Genomic DNA, 19,176 nt, shown 5'->3' with positions numbered 1-19,176 from the left:
TTCTTTTATATCTTCACTTTCAGAGGCCATTTCTCCAAGCTCGCCAATCTTTTCTTCTGCCTCCTCAAATCTGCTATTATATGATTCCAATGTTTTTTAAATTTGATTGATTGCACCTTTCATTCCCATAAGATCTGCTACTTTTCTATGTATGTTTTCACATTCTTCTTTGTGCTCATCTAGTGTCCTCTTAATATCCTTAATCTCTTTAGCCATCTCATCAAATTTATTAAGGTGACTTATTTGAACATCTATGATTAGTTGCCCCAACTCCTTTATGTCATCTGGAGGCTGATCTTGTTCCTTTAACTGGGCCATATCATCCTGTTTCTTGGTGTGGGTTGTAATTTTTTGTTGGTGTTTTGGCATCTGTTTTATTAGAGTATTTATTTTGAGTGCAGTTTTTCTCTTTAGTTTAGGGCTTCCTGCCCTTTCTCCCTTGCTGGTTGTGCAGTAGGAGCCAAGCATGTAGTTGGTGCTGTAAGCTGTGGAGGTTTATGCTGCCCTTACTGTGCCAGAGACCAATGAGGCTTCTTCCAACTTTCTCCTTTGCCAGGGGTGAGGACAGAATCACAGCTGTGTGGAATAATCCAAATTGTGCAGGCCTAGACTGTAGTTGCCCAGAGAGACTGATGAAGCTTCATACCCCTTTCTCCCCTGCCTGGGGTGGGGATAGAGCTGCAGTTGTGGGCAGCAATCTATGCAGTGTGGGTCCAAGATGACTGCAGTTGCCCCAGTAGTCCTCCGATTTTCAATCTGTGCCATCCAAAGTTACCTGCAATTACCTGGATAGGCTGGTGCAGGGCCTGCCAGCCTCCTCCCTGAAAGAGGCATGGCTGACGCCTACTCTAGGCTGCTGGCTGATCTGGGTGAAAGAAGCTGGTTCCTCCCATCATTATTATTTTCAGTCAGCCCTGCTTCGCCTCAGGCTGGGTGCAGAGTCAAAATGGCAATCACAGGCCTCTTTCTGACCTAGGCTAATTATACACCCCAGCTGTTCCCAGGGTTATATCTTAGCCAGCTGAGTCTACCAATCGGTAGTCGACATCAGCAGGCAACAGTCTCCTCCTCCGCTGTTTTTGGGAAATGGAGCTTCCAATTACAGTCCAGAATAACTCCTGGGGTGGCTCCTTTTGCCAGAGTTTGATAATCACTGGCCTCCATGACTTGGCTGGTAATTTCCCGGAGAGGCTGGCACAAGTTCCTGCAGCTTCCTCCCTGCTGGAGGTGTCACTGGGGCTTAGGCTAGAGCTGCAATCTGATCTTGATGTAAAGAATCCGGTCCCCACCAGCACTGGGATTTTCAGTCTGCCCACTTCCCCTTGTGCTGAGTTAAGATGGCAGCTTGCGGCCTCTTTCTGACTTGGACAGCCTCAAACTTTAGCTGTTCTCAGGATTATGCTTTAGTTGACTGAATTTACTCATCAGTAGCTGAAATTGGTGCCCAACTGTTGCTTCCTCCCCTGTTTTTGAGAAGTGGAGCTTTCAATTCCAGCCATGGAAGAGCTCCTGAGGTAGCCAGTGCCTCCAGTGGAGGATGGGCACTGGCCTCCATGGCATGGAGCACTCTACTTACAAGTCTTCTCTGCAGGTGGGCAGTCTCCTCCTTCCACTCCTTCAAGGATGTTGCAAGATGCTCTTCTGGTGTCCTGGATACCCCAAACAGGTACTTCAGTTAGCTCCAGATACTGCTGGGTATTTACTAATTGCCCTGTAGCAGGAGCTTACTCTAGGAGCTCCTTACTCAGCCACCAACTTGCTGGTTCTTCCCATCTTAAGTTTTTTATAAGATATAAAGTACACAATGCATTTGAAGCTCTTGGCACACTGCCTGACATAAAATAAGCTCTCAAGAAATAGTAGCCAGCAGCAGTTGCACTGGTTGTAGTAGTAGAGATAACAGTAGGGGAGCAAAGAGCAGTTTTAGAAGGATTTATTATTCTGTAAAAAAAAATTAAAAGTATAGAAAAGATACAAAGTTAAAGAAAAGGAAATTTCTATCATGAATATGAAGAATTAATTTAAAGAAGCCTTTTCTGAAAAAAAAGCCTATTCTTTTCTAAGTTTAAAAATAATTCACATGTTAAAATAAAATGTCAATTATAGACTAGCATTAAAGAAAGAATCAAAAGAACTATAATTAGTTTGCTTTGGCTTGAACCCAGAGTACTAGGTGAGGAAGCTTGTAATTACTACCAGAGAGAAAATAAAAATAGTCCGTACTTATCATTTATTATGTCAGACACTGTCCTAAGACCTTAAATAAATGAAATCATTTAATCCTCAAACAAGCTCTTGGGTAACACTGTTATTATTTCCATTATACAGAAGAGAATACTGAGCTGCAGAAAGTTTACAAGACCTTGCCATTTCCAGAGTTCATTCTTCACCAATAGAATCTACTTTCTTTCTATCATAAGGGCCATTCATAGGAGCTGAACCTCTCTAAGGAGCTTAGACTTTATTCAGAAAACAATGGAAGGTCTTTGGAAGTTCCTTATCCTTCTTAAGGAAGGTATATAAATAACAACATATGAATTCACCAGTTGATACTTTATGATAAGACAGAAGTAATAATCTTTCTCAAAACACATAAAACATAGCAAGTCCCATTATCATGAAATTCTTAGGCAAAATATAATCTATTTGAAGATCAGCATATGTTTTACATCTAAGCCTAAATTTTGTTAGAAATTCTGTAGTGTAGGGGTCTGCAACTTTCAGGGGTGATGTGGCAAATTTAGGTTTCTTCACTCATTGCTCTGCAGATTATCTCCTCCCTGTCCCCTTCCTTTGTGAAACCTTTGACAGAGAACCTTTGGAGAAGTAATTAACTACATTTATTATGCTTAATTGCCCTCAACTCCACAAATGTTGGTGCAGAAAAAATATTGACTTGGGATATAGACTGGACCTCAAATCCACACTTACTAGCGGTGTAGATTTGCAGTGCATTAAATTGTAAAAGGGGAGCTTAACTTTTCCCACTTTTATTTTTTCAGCCCTCATTTTAAAGAGACCTTCATCAAGTGAAAACTTACCAAACCACAGATCTTGAATTGAAAGGAAATGAAAACAGAAATGATCTTTTCCTGGTCAAGGTGAGCCATGGAGGGAAGGTCTATAGTTTCCATTGACAAAGGAAGGGGACATATTGACCCTTTGAAGAAATGGGTTGATTCTGTGGGGCAATAATGTGACTTGATCTAAGATCAAGATTTTAATCCAAGACTAAAATGAGGGTGGTGATTTACAAGGGTCTATAAGCATTAAAAGCAGCAATTTCCTCTAATGTAGCATATTGCTGTATGCCAAATGACTCTGGGCAAGAGTTCGTTAGAGACACATCAAACTGATTTAGAGAAAGTGGGCCGTTCTGACTCAATATGAGCTTATTTCAAAACCTTAAGCCAAATGTAGCAGCAATGGTTCTGAAGGAGTCTAGCCGGAATGTGAGTGATATAGGTTTATCACTATATCTGGTTTGTCTCTAAGAATGTTTTTTGAGGACAACATCCCAAGATACTGGTGAGCTACTCTCCCTGAAACAGCAATAGTCATCTCCAAGTTCAGCACCATTATCTCAAATGTCCAACCTAGTGCCTGGTACAAGGTAGCCTTGATGGATCAGGGCCACTACACCTATTTAACTTACTCAAGAAAGGGAGCATAAGCTTCTGCCCAACCTATTCCGACACACATACTACCCTGTTCTCACCATTATGCAGGTATGATGAGGAGCTCTCTCAAGAGTCCTACCAGTTTACAGTCCTACCAACTAAAAGGGAAACCCAATGTTATTTAAAATTTCCCCTGGAAGTTCTGCACAGGGAACCAAGTTAGGATGAGTCCACTTTGTATTTTGAGTTCTAAACACTTAGGGCTCAGCAAATCCCCAAATGCATTTTCCCAGTGCATTTCCCACTTTTTCCCTTGAATTTTTCTAACCTTTTGCTGTAATGGGGAAATTTAATCCATATGTTTCTGGTTCATTTACACTTAACTCTCAAAATGTGTTCTGTAAGAGCGACTTGATGTCGTAGAAACCCTGTGGGCCTCATTTATACACATCTTTTCTTTGAACCAGGAAGTTAAGGTTTGCCAGAAAAAGCAGAAATCAACCCTTTAAATACTCCTTCTTTTTTCCAAAGTGAAACTTTAGAACTTCTTACAATGTGAGAACTTCTAAGCCCAGAATGCCAGGGTTTTATTGCTTAGACATCAGGGTACCCTCTAATCCTTTTCCTTTCTCTCCTTATCCCTCCCAGACATTATGTCGCCATTCTTAAAGAAATTCTTGAGAAACAAATAGTTAATTGGGGAAATAAGGGTAAAGCAGGGGACAAAAAAAAAGTGACATAGAATTTCACAAACCTGAAACCCAAATCATATAACCAACTATGAAAAATTTCCATGTCATCCATGATACACACATCTCCTTACAACTTACTAATAAATGCACCATTATGTGGCTTATCCTTTGGACATAAATGAAGCATGTTTTATTTAGGATATCTTGGTTGGTTGCCCTAGACCAGCACTGTCCAATGAGATTGTCAGTGATGATGGAAATGTTCCATATATGTGCTGTCCAATACAGTAGCCACTAGCCAAATGTAGCTGAGAATACTTGAAATGTGATTACTGTGGCTGAGAAAATGAATTTTTAAACTCATTTCTTTTTAACTAAATTAAATTTAAATTTAAATAGCCAATTTGGCCAGTGGCTACCCTATGGGAAAGTACAGATCTAGACTCTATGATGATGAAAGAACCTGTCTTTTAGATGATTGTAAATCTCTAAGTTATGAACCCATAATATGCACAGGACCCTTGCAATATAGCATGAAGTAACTCTTCATATAAAGGAGGTTAGCCAATAGGATTTTTTAAAAGGATGAGAAAGCCTAACCGACTCGATAATATATCTCAAAATTCAGTAGCAGAAGCTAATTCAGAATTTCGGCAGTCTTAGTTGAATATTCTCTTGAAAATTATTACTGTCTATTGTAACGAATATAATTAGAACCACATATTTTTAATGATTAGTGTGATTACACTTGAAAGAAAACACAATTCTTTGAGAGTTAGCACCCATGGGATAGCCTGCACTGAAGTTCTATAGCATGTACCTTTAGCCATGTTTAAAGTATTTGCAAGACAGATAGATTATACATTGCAAGGAATATGAATTTCACTTTCATAAGTAAAAGTCAATGTTCCCACAGATGCTTGAAGATAACTTGAAATGTTCATGACCACTTTTAATAGCTGAAAGAACGCCATGTCTTAAAGACAGCCTAATCTCTGTAGGATGAAACTCCAATCTCCAAAACAACTGAAAACTAAAAGGGGAAACAACAATTGGTCAAAAAGAATTGATCTATTTCATATAAGGAAATTTCTTTAGGGCACAACAAGCAGGAATTAGGCAAATCCCTATAGCTAATATGAGAACCAAAAGATAAATATCCTTATTTTCAACTTTAAACATCTGTACACTGCTGAATGACTAAAAGTCAAGAACTATTGGTGTGATCCAATCCCCCACAGGTGTCTTATCTCACCCTATTAAAACATAAGCCTGCTCTCCTTTCTACATATTGTAATTTTGACCAAGTTTTAGAAAATATGCTGATATTTTGGCCATAAGAAATTTGAAAAATCACAAAATTATTCATTAGTAAAAGCAGAGATTATTTGAACAATCATTTGAGATGTGGCAGAATACAGTTACACCTGAGTCACTGGGGCTTACGAGTCAATTACTCCTTACTATCTCCAAATTCATAAATTAATTAATCAACCATGTCTTGAGCTCCTACCTTATGATGGGAACTATTTCTGTATTAGTCAGGTTCTCCAGAGGAACAAAACTAAAGGTATGTGTATATGTAGGTACATACTACACAAATACAAATTTAAGAGATTTATATTAAGGAGTTAGCTTATCATGCAATTGTGGGAGCTGGCACATCTAAAATCTGTAGAGTAGGCCAGAAGGCAATAATTTCTGGTTAGGTTGATGTTGAACTCTTAAATCCAAATTCTGAAGGGTTGTCCAGCAGGTTGGAGACTCAGAGAGGATTAGATGGTGTAGTGTTGAGGCAGAATTACTCTTTTTTTCTGGAACCCTCAGATCTTTGCTCTTAAGTCTTCCAATGGATAGGATGTAGCCTGCCCACATTACTGAGGGTAAACTCCTTTGCTGAAGTCAACTGATTGTAAATGCTCATTACAGCCACACAGTACCTCTACAATGACAAGGCCAGTTTTTCCCCAAACAACTAGTCAACAAAACCAAGCGAAGATGATGCATAAAATTAACCACAAAATCTTCAAACTTTATTTACTCATTCATCTATCAATTCAACAGGAGTTTTTGAGACTGTGAGATTTGTCCTCTGCTATACTAAGTTGAAGAAGAGATCATCTGTGTACTCAAAAGACTCAGTCATTAGTCTCACTAGATTAAAAACCCAAACTACTTACTCCCAGTGTCATTACTCATTTACATCAAAGAGCCTCAACTAGGCAATTTTTTTTTTTATTTATGCCTGGAAAATACCTCCTGTTAATTTCTACAGTTCAGTTTTCATTTCTTTCTCAGTCAGCAGTGGTCATGGAAATCAGATGACTACAGTCTGAGCTGTGCTGCCTCACTTTCCCTCTGGTTGATCACAATTAGAGAAGCTGTGGATGAAAAATGTCTTGAAGAGGTCATGTATTGTCCTATGCATCAGTTTCTTGGACAACTTTCAAATAGCACTTCCCCCTAACACTTTGAAATGACCCTAAAAATTTGTTACTATTTCCTATAGATCCCTACTTACTGCTAAGAAAGTATTTTATATTGTGTATCTCTCTGCGTACTAGATTTTGGACACTTTCACGTCAAGACTGCTACTGGGAAAGGTGGTTGCATTCATTAGGTGCTAACTCTGTGAGACACTCCACAAGTGTGTTATTTGCAGGTGTTCCTTCAATCCATTTTCACAAAATTCCTGTGAAGTGGGAACATTTTGTTATTCTCATTCTACAAAAAATAAAAAATAAAAACAATGGAAACTGAACCTTAGAGAGGTTAGTTGGCTTAAAGTCCCACAGTATATAATTAAAGGATCCAATGCATAGCCATATTGCATGTCTAGCTATATCTTAAACTCATTTTCAATCTCTTCTTAATCCTGCTGCATTTTGGGAAAAGTTCAAAGCCCTGTTAGTAGGAAATTATTAAGATGACATGCTTTTTCAGATAATATGGCCAAATGAGCCATTTCCAGGAAACATGTATGTTTGGAAAAAATACTAAAATCATGCCAAAATATAATAAATGTTTTCCTGAAATCCCAATGTGCATGTTTTTGGAGCACTGTGGGTGAAATAACCTTCAGAGAAGGTTAAATTGTTAAATTATTGTGGCATGCCCTAAGGATTAATATATTATTATTGATAGCCAAAAGAGAAGTTACTAGCCAAAAATAATGAAATGCATGTAAATAAATAAATTATAAAAATAATATCTAATATTTATTGCTATGAGCACATATATGCACCAAATATAGCACTTTATCGCCATTATCTTTGAGGAGTACAGAGGTCAAGTAACCCTCCCAAGGTCAAGCATTTTGTAAGTAGCAAGAATCAAATCCAGCTCTGTCTAGCAGCCTCTCAAGAATGCATGTGGGACCACCTCATAGAATGTCAACAACTGTAAGAATATGGAAGTTCTTGCAATGCAAACTTACATACCTTAGTTCCTGAGTATTAGACAAATATCCACTTCAGAGTGTAATGTGGATTGCCCTTCTCATATAAGGATTTCTCAACAGAATTCATAACTAATTGGAGCCCCAAATCACTACTCCTAGATAGAACAGGAATAAAAATATATGACTATAGAGTCAGTTTCTGACTCAGCAAAGAATAAATACCTTCTTGACAGATCTTTAACTTCTTTACAGCAGCAGAACATGACAGTGGAAAAGAAAAGAAACTTAAAGAGAAGGGGAGAGGAGGTTGGGGGGGAGATCAACCTGATTTAGCATCACTATTTGTATTCCCTGTGAAGAGCTTAAGGCCTGAGCTACACATTAGAAGGTGCAAGGGTTCTCATCATCTGTGGTTTGAAGTTTAATACTGTTGCCAAGAACCAGCTGGCATTGGTAACTGTTACCTACAAAACTCTGATGGAAAGTGTGTACTAAGAGGGATTATCCATTCAGCAGGACCATAATTTCATGAAACGTGGTTAGCATTGGCAGGTGAGCCATAATATATCTGAACTTCAATTGTGAATCAAATAGCAGGTAGAAAAACCACTGGACAATACATCTCCTGCCACTAGGTTCCCCATAAAATATAGCACATTTCCTTGGGTGATCACAGATGGATAAAACGATGTGCCATTTAGATCATCCCTGAGCCTGCAGCTTGGACTGAAATGAAAAGCTTTGGTAATCTGCCCACCCAAAAAAGGTCTCCTTCTTGGGCGTCTTGACATGCCAGCATCTGTATTAATGCCACAGCTGCAGACCGACATCTGAAACTACTGACTGCCCTGAAAAATAGAAGACAGCATTCAATAGAAAGAGCTTCTCTAAAGCCCCAGATGAAATGGCTAAGTTTAATGGCCAAAAGAGACTGACTTGGTTCTTATCATATCAAAAGCAAACAAATCTTTTACAACTTATAGTTCTGTGCCCTCACTCATTGAAACTACTCATCCATGTAGCAGAGTTCATAATTTCAAAAGATGGGCTCCATTCTTTCATCAAAATTTTGTTGGCCATGTGCTATGTGCAGGTGCTGCTTTTACAAAGACAAATAAGACTACTCAAGCCCAGCCATTTAAAAGCTCACAAGCAAGAAACAAATGTTTATATTACAGAATTATGTACCTGACTTTCAAAGTTTGTGCAGCATATTGGGGAGCCTAAAAATTAGAATAGTCAGTTCTTACTGAGGGCGGGGCAAGAAAAACCTTCATAAAGGAAGCAGAGTTTATCTGAATCTTGTAAAATGTGTACAGGTTACTGGGTAGAAAAGAGAGATAGGAAAGTCATCCCATCAGTGGAAGTTACATGAACAAGGACATATACACAGCATGTTAGGAAAGCTGACAGCAGTTGGTATGGTTGCAGCTAGCCCATGATGTAGGGAAATGTGAGAGGACTGGAGGCAAAAGAAATGAAATTGGGTCAGTTAAAACTATTAAGATAACAAGCACAGGCTATCACAGAGCATGTGTGCATGTACACACATACATACACACACACACGAGTTAGAAATATGCTCTTGCTAATCATAATTCAAGCCCCAACCTTCCTGTTACTCAAATAAAACATAGTTAAAACTCATTTAACTGACATCACATTCCATCAGATAATTAGAAAAGTAGTAAATAATTCATATGCATTATCCTCCTACTGGCATGACAGACAGATGAATCAAGCAAACAAAGGCTGCTAGAAATTACTGATCATTTAGCCTTTCACAGCACTAAGCTCTAAATTTTTATGATCTTATGTAATTCTCACAAGAGCCTTATGAGGTTTTGTGATATGAACCCTATTTTTCAACTTATAACAAAGGAAAGCCCAGAGAAGATTAATAACTGGCTCAAGAACACACAGCAATAGTTGTAGCAACCTAGGTCTGTCTGACTCTAAAGCCTATTCTCTCTCCACTTGTTTATATTCATTTCATTGCCCAAAAGTCTTAGATGTGGAGCATTACCTATGTAGCCTGCCCCCTCTCCCTCCATGGAAAGTCTCAGGGAGAGAGTGGGACCTATAGAATGAAACTCCATCCATTTCCTTCCCCATGTCAGTGTTTAGAAAATGATTGGTGGCAAGAGTGTAGAAATTTGTTTTCTACTAGATTCTCCCAGAATATAGACTCTGGGACAGAGAGAAGGTGCAGGAAGCTTATTAGGGAGCACTTGGGATCAACACCTGTATGAAAAGGGAAGAAATGATTCAGTCACAGAAAAGCCTTAGTCACATCTCTGGGGAACTCTGAGTTGGGAAGGCCCTTGAAAGTTGTTCAAAAATTGGGGCAAGGCCTTTTTATAACCCCTCACAATCAGCTTGTCACTGGGTGCAGACCTCTGGGAAGGGCCATGGCTTCAGGCAAGGCTTCTCTCTTTAGCTGAGGGAGATCTTATGGAAATCCTGAAGAAGTCCTTCTCTAAAAGGGGACCTGGGAGGCACAGGACACTGTTTACTTCAAGGTCATATTGTCTTCTTGGTCCTCATGTTCTCTCTTTTCTCCCTTGCTGTTGTAGCAGGAATTCCTTCATCTGGGTAGGGACTTCCAGTTCTTGAAGCTAAGAAATACCATAGTTGTGGCACATTGGCCACAAACTGATGGGTGATATAAACTGAGGATCTCAAGGAAAGAGATGGAGCCAAGCTGGCAAAGCCACTTTTCTGTTTCATGCGTGAACATAAACACAAGAAATGTAGTATATCTAGTCTCATCACACATGGTTTGATAACCTTCTATTTATCCATTCATTTATTCATTTTAACAAATTACAAATTGCCCTGGTGATTCACTCTTACTCATAAACACCAATATAGAAAGAAATAAAAGAGCAAGCCTATAATAGTTTTTTAATCTGCTTGTGTTGGATGTGTTGGGGAGTGAGCTAGAGTAGGAGTATATCACCGTTTATGCATCACAGGAGGTCCTAATAGCTTTCACAGGCATTTGAATTATTGAGAAATCTGTGGATCTGTAAGTAGGATAACCTTCTGAAGGAAACTAAGACTTAAAGTAAATACTAGCCCTTAAAGTCATGGAAAGGGGCCAAGTCACTATCATGGTTATGGGAGTAGGGAGCGTATGGATGGGAAGATGAAATATAAGAACGAAATGAAGCCAGATGAAAGAGAAATTATAAATAGGGACAAGATAGCTATCATCACAGAGTTGACACTAAAGATTCTTGGTGAGAGTGGGAGGCTGCCCAGCAGAGGATTGTGGGTCAGCAAGAAAGTTGCACTAAAGTTTTGGAGATTGAGATATTAAGGATCTATCCCACTTTGGTGATTACTCAGGAGACTATGAGCACCAAAATATTTGGACTTAAATAATACCTGTAACTTTTATGTTGTCACACATTGGGACACTTTCCTGTTAATCCCGTTTTATTTTTCTATTTATATTAAGGGTGATAGTAAGGGTAGTAGGACATACCACCTGTAATATATAGTAATATATTCCTAGGACCAGGTGGAAAGAGGATATGTCACTCCTAAAATCATCACTTGAATGTCTTCATAGAAAGGGATACCTATTCAAGTCCACAAGGTAAGACAAATTTGCCTTGGCTAAACTGATAAATCTTCACACTAGAATTACAACTTTCACAAAGTCCAAGAAGTTCTAACAGATTTCAACCTTGGTGCCAACTGCATTCAATTTCTTCATGCAACAACTATGTATTGAAGGACTATTTTAACCCATGCCCAAGAAAAACACTAAACAAGACAGAGAATCTGCTGCTAAAGAGTTTCATTCTAGTAACTGCTTGGCCCAGGCTCAGCACCAAGAGGACAAGCAGTCTTACCTATTTGTGTGTATTGATAAGAAGGGCATGGGGACAACATATTTGTCATCTTTAACCCAGGTTACATCCTCTTTCAGGAAAGAGAACTGATGCCGTTAGATTTTGCTTCTTGGTTCTCAACAGAGCCAGGCACACAAGTTAGTCAGTGAACATTTGCTGAATAAATGAGTTGCCCAGATGGACTTATGCATATTTTTCATAAATAACTTTCCCTACCATCAACCAGCAAACCACTTTTCCTGAAATCTGGCTGGGTGAATTTTGAGCTTTTCATTCACAGGGTCTTCTACAGGGAAACAACATGAGCTAATTACATAAAGCATGTTTTCCTCTGAAGGTTCCTATACCCATGTCTTTCACATTCCCAGTAAATTCCTGGGCACATGCTCTTGAGGGCCAATATAGACAAGTGGTAAAGAGACTAACTGCTTGGGTTCAAACTTTGCTTCAGCCACTTGGCACTGTATGTAATCTCTGTTGCTGATGTTATGAGATAAATGAGATGCTCAAAATATGTAGACACCAACTTAGTAAGTGCCAAATAAATGTCAGGCTTAGTTATTAGAGCAATGGTTTTTTCACAACTCTGAAACTGGTTTGTTTGATGGCCTATTTGCAGTGGTGAAAACCAGAAAAGCAAGGATGGTTTCTTTCCTCTAGTCAGGGAGATGAATTACTAATCCTTCCTAAATGTAAAAGTATCATCGGACTCAGGATATTCAGTCAGAGAAGAGAAGAATTTAGTGCTGTCCCCAGCATTTTATGCCTTAAACCTGGCTTGCTCATCTTGGAACCAACCTTCCCATGCCTCTGCTGAATTTCTCATAAAGTAACATGTATGCAAAATGCTGAGATGATACCCAGAGCAGAAAATATTTTCTAAGGAAAAGTCAAAGCACTTTAACAGCTTGTGTACTATTACAGAAAACTGGGGAATAGTCAATTCACATTAAGGCTTTTAAAATTCCAGGAAACATAGTTTAAAGAATTCTAATTTAGTTTATTTATAAACTACTGCTCAGTGTTTTTTTTTTTTAATTGGAAGCATTTATTTGTTTTCTCCGTGTCATTCATTGAGTTTCCACTCCTCTGTGGGACTAAATGAAAAAAGTAATCAACCTAAAGCAGGTACCAGCAAAACAAATAAACAAATTTCACTCAGGAAGCTGAGTAGAGACTTTTAGCGTAGGCAGAGAGAGAAGAATCTTTACAACCTTCAGACTGGAAAAAGTAAACTGTCCTTCATCATTAATGCCCTGATCAAAGAAAAACATGTGTGAGTACATAAGTGTATGTGTGTGCATGTGCACATCTTTATGCGTGTTCATGTGCGTGGGTGCATGTGTGCATCTGTATGTATATGCGATTGTGCATAAGTGTGTATACATCCATTTACAACAGTTAACTTGGTCAGAGAGCCTTTTGTTTATCTGGAAGAAGGAGAGGAAACAGACACTAGGGAAGTGCTTACCAGCACTGTGATCCTCAAGAGACTGGGTTAGTGAGTTAGATGGGATTTCCTGAAGCAATAATCAAACTTGCTGTCTTTTACAGGGCATTCACTCAGCTACATGCATTGCATATAAATGTCTTAAAATCCTCTCTAAAACCTCATGATATAGTCACTAATTTCCCCATTTTACAGATGAGAAAATGAGTCTCAAAATGTTCAAAAAGATTTGAAATAACATTCAATGGCTCTAAAGCCTCACTCTTTCTACAAAACTTCACAGAAGAAGGCAGTCTCAGTTTCCATAACAACTAAATGGCATGTGGTACCTGGAAATTCCTCTGGCAGTGGGTTTTTGCAAGTTTGATATATAGGAGAGAAAAACATTTTTAATTAGGTATATAATATCTGATAAGCAATTGCTAAATACTTAAAGGCAGACATACTCATCAAAAGTGCTTTGAAAATTCAGCAGGTTTCCATGAAGGGTGTTATAATAAACACATGATCTAAAACTTGCCTTAAGTACTACTTATTTCTATCTATTTTTAAAATATATTTTCCTTAGTCCTTCTCTCCCAAATAAGGTGCTCAATAAGTATTTGCTGAATGAATGTTGAATGGAGGTAGGAAAAAAGTAATTCAAGAATCACGGAATAGCCTCACAAATTTTAGTTTTATTTGATTGATCTTTCAAAAAAATACTCACATAAAGGCAATATAAATGACATTGGATTCAAATGAATGAGATTTGACAGTCCATGAAGAAACAGCAATAAACCCCAAGATGGCATGATTTGTGTTTTTCAATGAAATCCCAAGAAAAGAGTCTTATTACATGTTGTATTAGTTAGGGTAATTCTTGCTGCCATTATCAATAAATCCCAAATTTTAAAGGCTTAGCATATAAAAATGTATTTCTCAGTCATATAAGAGCCAAGATTGCTGTTCCTTGTTGGCATGCAGTTTTCTTCCATGTAGTAATTCAGAGACTTGGTCCCCAGAATCTAGTAACTTCAAAGTGCATTGGAGTCTTTTGTTTCTATCCAGACAAGAAGAGAAATAAATAAACATATACCTGTTTCTTAAGAATATTGGCCCAGGATGATAGATGTGCCTTCCACTCATATTCCATTAATGGTCATTTCACATAAATGAGGTTGAAAAATACAATCTCTTCCAACAATATCTCCACACTATGGAAGAGAAAATACTGTTTTCTGGTAGATTTTGCCATTCATGAATTCCCTACATATGACTCCATTCCAAAGGAGAATGGAATTTATCATGTATGAGCTTATTCTCAGATATCATCCGATTTAATCTTTCCAATAGCTCTATATAGTACTATCCTGACTTACAGCAAAAGAAACTGAGACTTAAAAAAGGCAAGTGATTAGTCAAGGTGATGTAATGTGTTTAAACCATGGGTTTAAATCGAGTGCAGTTTGATTTGAAAGCCATCTTCTACAAATTGAACCAAAGATTCACATTGCTGAAGATTTGCACATTTCTTAAAAAGAATCTGAGTATTAGCTAAATTGGTGCTTTAATTTATTAGATTGGACTAAACTTTAAGCTGTAATGGACAGTTTTTTCTCTTATTAGCAAGGTGGAAGACTGGTTAGGATACATATTTAAATTACTAATAGACCAAACAACTTTGTCTATCTAAGTGAAATGAGTTACTCTTATGCTCTGCATTGCAATCGAAGGAATGTTTGAACTATAAAATCTCAGAAAGTACAGAGGTATGAGTGAGCTTCAGAACAAAGGAAATTAAGACTACAAATGATTTAAGATATTCTCTTTCTCTCTGTCCCCCCTCTCTCTCTCTCACTTGGTCTCCTTTTATTTTTTTTTTTCCTTTTTTTTTAATTGACTTTGTAATAATATTACATCAAAAATATATATGTGAGGTCCCATTCAACCCCGCTCCCCCACCCCCCCTCTCCCCCAACAACACTCGTTCCCATCATCATGACACATCCATTGGATTTGGTAAGTACATCTTTGGGCACCTCTGCACCTCATAGTCAATGGTCCACATCATGGCCCATACTCTCCTCCATTCCATCCAGTGGGCCCTGTGAGGATTTACAATGTCCGGTGATTGCCTCTGAAGCACCATCCAGGGCAGCTCCATGTCCCAAAGACACCTCCACCTCTCATCTCTTCCTGCCTTTCCCCATACCCATCGTCCACCATGTCCACTTTTCTCAATCCAATACCACCTCTTCTATGTGGACATTGGATTGGTTGTGTCCATTGCACCTCTATGTCAAGAGGAGGCTCAGATTCCACATGGATGCTGGATGCAATCCTCCCACTTTCAGTTGTAATCACTCTAGGCTCCATGGTGTGGTGATTGTCCTTCTTCAACTCCATCTTAGCTGAGTGTGGTAAGTCCAATAAATCAGATTGTAGGTGCTGGAGTCTGTTGAGGCTCAGGACCTGGCTATCACATTGTCAGTCCAGAGATTCAAATCCCCTAAATATATCTTAAATCCCAACGTTAACTGCACCTCCAGCACATTAGCATGAAAGTCTTATGAAGGGAGATCCCATCTGAGTCCAGATTCATCACACATAAACACCATTTCCAAAGAGGGGCCATCTGCCCTGGTAGTTAACCCCATCGGCCATGGCCATAACTCTCATGGGTCTCTTTAGCCTTCAAAGGAACCAATATCTGGGGGTTGTATCTGCTTTATCTGTCTCTCTGACTCTGCTCAGTTGTGCATGAGGGCAATCCTTCTGCCAGCCTCCAGACTCTTTTTTAGAAACTCGTAGCCATATAAACTCATTTCTCCTTTCCATTTCCCCCTTACTTTAGGTCAAACAGCATTTTAAAGTCATGTTATTTTATGTAGACATGGATATTCTGCTGATCCGCATTGAACCTTCCGTATAAGGTCCTTTTCCAGTTGCATCATCAGTTGGTATTTGATAGTGGTCCCTCGTTGTCAGGGAGGCTCGTCCCCAGGTGTCATGTCCCATGCTGGAGGGAAGGCATTGCATTTACATGCTGAGTTTGGCTTCGAGACTGGCCACATTTGAGTAACATGAAGGCTGACAGGAGGAAATTCCCAGGCACAATGTTGCTCTAGGCCTTGTTCTTATTTTAGGTTTATCAGCTCACAAGCATAGTCATTAGCATCAGGGGCTCACTGTTGAACCCTCACTCCCTCCAGGTCCCCGCCGCTGTACCTGGGAGACTGTTGCTGCTCCCCTAGGGACCACGACAGAGCACCACTGGCCAGGAACCTAGTACCCCCCCTGCTGTGGTTTTTAATTGTTGCCACTATGAGTATATCCAATCATTACCATGCCCCCTGGACATATGTTCTGTACAGCTCCCTGTCAGCCATATATCACCTGTCATTGGTATCCCATACCAGTATCCCTCCATTGCCATTGTTGAAACACTCTGTGGTCCAGAACTCCCCGAAATTTGAAGCCCAATATAATGTCATGGTCCCTTACTAGGGAATGGTATATAGCGATGGGTTTAAAGGATGGATAAAGAACTTGGATAAAGTTAGATAAAGAACTTAGATAAAGAATGTTGACTTGAAAAAATTCCACATCCTATCCTTTTTTCCCCCCCCCCCCCCCTAATTATTCAGCATTTCTTCACAGGAGTCCTAGACCACAGCAATGCATATATATATAATATACAGCACTCCCATACATCCACCACAAAACCTTTTTCCTTCCACAGCGATACTCTTACACCCTTTTCACATCATATTTACTTAAGGTGATGTACAGAGTCTGAGATATTAGCTTTCTAACAAGGTAATATCTGTGCTTACATTATGTTGCATACTTTAGGATACACAGTTCTTTACATTTTTAGTTATCCTATGTTTTACATTATGGTTTACATTATCAGTCTGTCATCTCCTATATGTTATGGTGTAATATTACATGTTTTATATCCATCCTTGTGTACTCTCAAAAAACTCCTCTCTTGCCCCCCTTTTACTTTGGTTCCACACATTTAACGTCCATTTTCCCTTCCACCTTGGTGCCCACAGTGACAGCCAACCTTCGTTTCCTGAGGAGCCACTTCCAGAAATAGATGGAATAGTGTTCAGGGCCTAACTTGCTCAACTGCCCCAATGCCCTGGGAGCCACCCTTTCTCTCGAGGGATACAGTTCCCTCTATTTGGTGGCATTAGTCCTCCCCAGGATGTGGGTCCACCCCCACTCTCACTACTTGGGATTTTACCCCATGGTGTCACCCACTCTGGCAGAATGAACATTTAGGCATTCCCCAGGAGCCCGTCCTGCATCAGACCCTCCCCTCCGAGCATTCTAAACAGGTAACCCTCTTTATTATATTTTGATATGATTTTCTCGGCATTTTACTCTCCACCACCTCCTGACCCTCTCCTGTGTTCGTATGCTCCCCCTCCCTCCCCCCACTTTTGGGCAACGTTACCCTTTTATATGTCTGTTTCTTTTATATGTCTACTTTAGTCACCTCTACTAAATAATAGCCTCCTTATATGATTCCTTTTATATGAATTGTCTGTAAAAGGCAAAATCATAGAGAAAGAAAGTAGATTACTGATTGTCAGGAACTTGGGGAGGGAGGAATGGGGAGTGACTGCTGATGAGTGTGAGGTTTCTTTTTAGGATGATAAAAATATTCTGGTATCAGATAATGGTGATGGTTGAACAACTCAGAATATACTAAAACCACTGAACTGTAAATTTTAAAAGGGTGAATTTTATGGTATGTGAATTATATCTCAATAAAGTTGTTAACCTTCACAGGTTGGGATAAATGGCCACTGACAAATTCCAAGTTTCAAAAATTGTGTTTCTCAGCACCAGAGGCTGGCTGACACTTTCCCAGAACCAGTTCAAACGAACGGAACAAAACACAGAAGATGAAGTATTACTGGTCTAGGTTTTATCAGGTGTATATGCTGAACCTAGATCTGTCAGCTGGGAGCAAAGGATCAGGATCACATAGCGTAGATATGGCCACTGGGATCTGACCCTTGTGTATGGGAACCATTCTGTGAGAAACAGGGGAACACTGAAAACCAATAAGTCACCAAAGAGATATTTAATATTATCATACTATGATGGATATATCCATGTATGTTATTTGTTTATATACATGCAACATACATACATATGCATATACATACATATAAACATATATGTGATATTTATGTATACCCAATGTCTCAGGCCATAGTCACACATATGTTAAGGAATCACCAAGTTATGCTAGCTGCATAGGCACAGGAATCCCACCACTGGCTAATTCTAACCTGCAGACAAATCATATCAAGGTTCTGATTCCACTTTCTAACAGGAACAACAACTCATATCATTAGGTAATCGCAAGGGAAAAGATGATATAATGTAAGTGAAGCAGTTAGCACAGTGTCTGTGCACATAACCTATGCATACAGAAGATGCCTAATAAATGTTAAAGAAGCAATGGTGCTTTTACCAATTCCAGAATAATGTTATCATATGAACAATCAAGTAAGTAAGAAGAAAATAGAATGGCCAAAAGAGCTGGCTCTCCTTATTTTTGTTTCTGACCAATTTATTAATTACGATGGATTTACAGTCACTGCTGTCTGCAAAGTCTGGAGCAGCACAGTGTAAGTAATCTATCAAGATTGCATATTTTGTCAAATCTTTTTAATTTAATCTCTGTTTTGCTCATCCCTTTTCCATATAGGGAAATCCTGTTTATGCTTCAAGACTCAGAACATGTGTTATCTCCTCTCTGAAGACTTCAGTAACTCTACCACAACCGAGACCAGAATTAACTACTTTCTCCTTTATGTTTCCATAGCAATAAAGTCATACTTCTTGGTTAATATTTAACACAAAAATATTAACCTTCATGAACCATCCATTGAAGATTGTAACTTATATGACAATTTTCTAGGACCTAGCGTAATGTTTCGTAAATGGATATAGCTGAATATACACTTGTTGAATATAAGAATGAAAGAATGCATAAAGGAGCAGTGCCTGGCACCCAAATATTTGTTAAATGTTTGTCAAACTCAAATCTAGTTACCACAAAGGCCATATGAATTACACAGGGCAAGAAATTCTTTCTTATATTTATATTAGGAAAAAAAAAAAACAGTGAGAGGTT

At 38.9% G+C, this 19,176-nt stretch overlaps 1 long non-coding RNA gene across 1 annotated transcript; it reads left to right on the top strand.

The window, feature by feature from the left end:
• Positions 1-1,484: 1,484 nt before the first annotated feature.
• Positions 1,485-18,925, top strand: LOC131279907 (uncharacterized). Its single transcript, XR_009187405.2, has 3 exons — positions 1,485-1,666; positions 3,003-3,101; positions 18,748-18,925. It is a non-coding gene; the product is annotated as an uncharacterized lncRNA (long non-coding RNA).
• The last annotated feature ends 251 nt before the right edge of the window (positions 18,926-19,176 follow it).

The sequence above is a fragment of the Dasypus novemcinctus genome, chromosome 9, assembly GCF_030445035.2.
Source record: "Dasypus novemcinctus isolate mDasNov1 chromosome 9, mDasNov1.1.hap2, whole genome shotgun sequence".
NCBI classification, from domain to species: domain Eukaryota; kingdom Metazoa; phylum Chordata; class Mammalia; order Cingulata; family Dasypodidae; genus Dasypus; species Dasypus novemcinctus.
Note: the sequence above shows the minus strand (reverse complement) of the source record. Positions and strands in the feature narration are given on the sequence as shown.